This window comes from Aquarana catesbeiana, linkage group LG12 (genome assembly GCF_042186555.1).
Source record: "Aquarana catesbeiana isolate 2022-GZ linkage group LG12, ASM4218655v1, whole genome shotgun sequence".
Taxonomy (NCBI): Eukaryota; Metazoa; Chordata; class Amphibia; order Anura; family Ranidae; genus Aquarana; species Aquarana catesbeiana.
In genome coordinates, this window is record NC_133335.1 from 31,564,279 (window position 1) to 31,569,256 (window position 4,978).

The window sequence follows — 4,978 nt, forward strand, 5'->3', positions numbered from 1 at the left end:
GGCATGAAGATCTGGGAGCTTGGTGAGAACCCTTTACCATCAGGCCTCACCGTTGGTCCCATCTCTCCTTCCTAATTACATTTGGAATTACTAACCGCTCCTCCCCCCAGCTAGAAAGGAGCCAGTGTCCTGTTCCGAAAAACTGTCCGTGGCTAGAGCTACCCCAATCTAGGCCAGAAGGCCAGGGACCCGACCCTCTGGATCAGACCCGGATGCAGCACCCATCCTCACCAGGAGGACCCTTCTGGACAGCTTGGACTTAGGCCCTGCTCACGTCTCGATGGGCGTCCAGACACTGACACTGCCGAACCGTCTTTCCAGGTCCAATTACACCATTGGATTTGCATGTGCCCTCCCTACACTCGGAAGGTGCAACATCGCCTCCTCTGGAAACTGATAAGAACAGATACTACACTTGATCTTAGCCAAAAGGCAGAGAAGCGAACAAGCTTTAAAGCATTCACCAAGAATTTGATTTAGGGATAAGTTCACCTTTTATAACATGTTACATGTTCAGAGTGTAACTGCCTGCTTGTACCTCATACAGCTTACACTGATAGTCTGCAAGAGCCCCGCATTGCACCTGCAATCTGCTGATCGCGGGTGCAATGCTTTACAGCAGGAGTCTCAAACTGGTGGCTCCAGCTGTTGAAAAACTACAAGTCCCATCTTGTCTCTGCCTGTGGGAGTCATGCTTGTAACTGTCAGCCTTGCAATGCCTCGTGGGACTTGTAGTTTCGCAACACTTGGAGGGCCTCCAGTTTGAGATCCCTTCTTTACAGGCTCCAAATAAAAAAATAATAAATGCACATTTTTTTTTTTCCTGCAAGAATATGTGCATTTATTTTTTTTTAAAAGGGAAGGATTTGTTTATTTTCAATGTTGTTCTCAAATGCGCATGAAAATACCCTTCCTCCACTGTAATGCCCTGTACACACGATCGCACATTCAGACAACAAAATCCATCGGATTTTTTCCGACGGATGTTGGCTCAAACTTGTCTTGCATACACACGGTCACACAAAGTTGGTTGGAAATTTCGAACGTCAAGAACGCGGTCATGTACAACACGTACGACGAACCTAGAAAAATGAAGTTCAATAGCCAGTGCAGCTCTTCTGCTTGATTCTGAGCATGTGTGGAACTTTGTGTGTCGGAATTGTCTACACACGATTGGAATTGACGCGAACGGATTTTGTTGTTGGAAAATTTTAGAGCCAGCTCTCAAACTTTGTGTGTCGGAAATTCCGATGGAAAAAGTCCGATGGAGCCCACACACGGTCGGAATTTCCGACAACAAGCTCCAATCGCACATTTTCCGTCAAAAAGTCAGACCGTGTGTACAGGGCATAAGGGGTTTTTTTTTGTCCCCAATGGCAGTATCCAATTCCCATTTTCCTTTTTTTTTGGCAGTACCTTGCCTATTAGCCTTAAAAATGGCCAGAATTTAGTTTTAAGATTCACACCCATAGACTTTACTGGGGTTTAATGCTTAGTTCAAATTTTGCAGACTTCATGCTGGATTGGAAAAACCAATGAATGGAACTCAGGCATAATAGCTCAACTCTACAAATAGGCACAGTTTACTTTACTTTACTGCTTCTTTGCTTTCTTTTTTTGTGTGTCAGTTTAACTAATTCAGAATCCAGTGCTGTCACTTTTCCCATTCGCTTTGCTGTTTATATGGTTTTCATTTCCTAAATGTCAACTTTTACCGAGTTCTGAAGTTTCTCTGTGACGTTCTTTTACATTGTCTACTCCTGAATCCAAGCAATCATCAAATATTAATAAATAATTGTCCTCTTCTTGGGGTAATACACTAATTATATCTATATTTATTACTTATCATGGATGCAGTGCGGAATGGCAATCTTGTTTCCCGGGAAGGTAACAGCCTGAGGCATGAAACAGCTAGAAAAAAAAATTCTAAATGTCACAGCATTAAGAGAAAGAAAATATAAGTTTAGGGAACATGTCGCAGACAAACATATTTCATTGAAACACAGTTTGTTTGTGGTTTCTGTTTATAATTTACTCAGTTTTAGATTAAAGGCTGCGTCGCTGCTTATGCTGATAGGGAGTGTCACCTTAGAAGAAAGGATTTGGATGTGGTATTTACCACAGGATGCTTTTCCTAATATGAAAGTATGAGAGTCTGGAGCGAGACCGCAGACAAAAAGATAGCTTATCAAGAGCATAACTCCAAATCTAATGAGATTTTGGCACCTGACATATTACACTGGTGGTCATTGGGATAGATTGCAGCCTTAGTAACAGCTCTATTGATGGTTGCATTTACATCGGTGGTCAATGTGATTAAACAACTTTAGCCAACTTGTGAGGCTCAGCTAAGAGCTGCCTTTGTTGCCCTTGCCCCATACTTAGGGCACTGAGTTCTATCTTTGCTTTGCATTGGCTTCCTGGAAGAGTAGTCTCTATGCCCAAATCAGCACCTGAGAGCTCCATGGCAGTGTGGTGGGCAAGAATAGCTGCAGAGTGAATGCCTCTAGGGACCCTAACTTGGTTTATCCCCATGCTTGGGCTCAGGACTTGTTTTACAGAGAATAGGTGCAGGAACTCCCCCTTTCTGAGTCACTGCTTGTCTCCGCCCCCCACCCACCTCTGAGCACTGTCCCTTGGTTCCACCCCACCCACCTCCCAGTGAGTATTATTTTGTGGTGGTAAATAATTTGTATGGACTTTGTGTCAGAAACCATGAAACCAGGCCGAGACAGAAGTACAGTTAAATCACACTTGCTTAATAATAAAAGTAAAAAGAACAAACTTAGTCAAAACATAGCCAAAGGTCAGTAACCGGAATGGATAGTCAGCCAAGCCAGAAGTCAGGGATCAATGTAGTGGAACAGCAAGCAGGATCCGGAGCCAGAAGGGATGTCAGCAAAGCAAGTCTTGAACAGGATCGCAGGAGATAGTTTCTGTGATGTTGACCAAGGCGAAGGCAGAGCTCCTCTGGACTGGACGGCTCAAGTAGGCAGGACTGACGAGCAGGATATCATCAACAGCTGAGTAACTGTGGAGAGATAGGAGCTGGCAATTAGCCGACAGCTGAGCAGCCAGCTCTGAGAAGGAAGGGCTGAGCCCAGCCCTCACACTTTGTTAATGATAACAAGAAAAGCAGTAAAATAGATCCTCTGCACCCAGCAACAATAGATCCCTCAGCAACATTAGACACCCCCAAGCAACATTAGACCCCACCCCAGCAATATTAGACCCCCACCAGTGGCAGCCCGTCCATTAGGGGCCCATCCCCCCATCCATGCTTCCGGGCCCTTAAAACAGGGTGCCAGACCATGGATTTCAGTGTGGGGGGGTGTTTTTTTGAAGCATGTGATTAGAGCCAGAGGCTCTAATAGGCTTTAAAAAAGGGTGGGCTCAGGGCGCAGAGCCCACCCAGTTGTGTGACAATAGCGTATGAATATTTGCTATTATCACACTGAGTCTCTTCCCGGCCAATCAGGAAGTGAGACCCGTTTCCTGATTGGCCAAAAGGAGGAGCCCTCCTTTTGGCCTATGAGGAGGAGACATACGGCCGAGAATGCCCATTCCGGGACATGGAGGAGATGCATCTCAGGACAGGACGAGACTGAGGGGGGAAAGAACCACCTGTCAGCAGGGGGTGAGTGAGCTGGCGACGGGGGTGGTGGTGTGGGGGTTGTCAGGTCCATCTGCTGCCCCCCGAATGATGCAGCACCAGCCACCACTGGACCCCACCCCAGCAATAATAGATCCCTCTCAGTAATAATAGATCCCCTCACCAACAATAAACTCTGCCAGCAACAATAGATCCCCCAGCAACAATATATCCCACCCCAGCAATAATAGGTGCCCTTAGCAACAATGGATCCCCGACAGTGATGGGGGGTTTCAGGTCCGTCTGCCACCCCCCCCCTGACCGATGCAGCACCTGCCACTACTGGACCCAACTCCAGCAATAATAGATCCCTCTCAGTAACAATAGATCCCCTGAGCAACAATATACTCTACCAGCAACAATAGATTCCCCAGCAACAATATATCCCACCCCAGCAATAATAGGTGCCCTTAGCAACAATGGATCCCCGACAGCAACAATATACCCCACCCTAGCAATAATAAATACCCCTCAGCGACAATATACCCCACCCCAGCCACAATAGATCCCCCAGCAATAATGGACACCCCCAGCAACAATAAGTAACACCAGCAATGATGTATACCCCCAGCAACAACAGACCTCCCCAGCCACAGATGACCCCCACACAAACATACATTTCTACCAGCATCAATAGACCCTACAGCACACCCCAGTACCCCTTGTCATTACATATATTCCATGCTGGGGGTGCTGGAACCGCATTACCCTGCATTCCCGCTGAGAAAAAGCCCTGCTTTGGCCCCATAGTGGGAAGAAAAAGCAGAGCACCTCCCAACCATCCAGATTCTCAGAAACTCAAAGGGTATCATGGGTATCACTAGAGATGGGAGCGGTCTTCAAAAAATTTGAATGGAAGGCAGGGGTTGAATGGATCAGGGCAGGGTTTAAAAGACAAGTTCAAATATATAATTGTGAAAATATGTTTTATATAGGAAATATACATATATTTACTTTTTACAGCTATGTTTATGCTATTCAAAGAACAGAAATTGTGCTATTTTAAGTCTTTTTTTTCATGGAGCTCCTTCCTTAAAGGGGTTGTAAATCCTTGTGTTTTTCCACCTTAATGCATCCTATCCATTAAGGTGAAAAAACACTGTGGGAACGCCTGGGTGCAGGGCCGAGTCTGGCATTTGTGTCTATGGATGCCGAATGCTGGACTCAGGAGCGCACCAGCAAGGTAACCCCCTCAGGAGAGCGTTTCTCCTAGGGAGTTCGGGGCCACCCTGTGCAAAACAAGCTGCACAGTGGAGGTAAGTATGATATGTTTGTTATTTGAAAAAAAAAAAAAAAAACAAGCCTTTACAATCACTTTAAATTAGG

The 4,978-nt window shown here is 45.8% G+C and overlaps 1 pseudogene; it reads right to left on the reverse strand.

Annotated features, from left to right (window-relative positions):
- Nucleotides 1-334: 334 nt before the first annotated feature.
- LOC141114629 (U2 spliceosomal RNA) lies at nt 335-445 on the reverse strand (annotated as a pseudogene).
- Nucleotides 446-4,978: the final 4,533 nt, after the last annotated feature.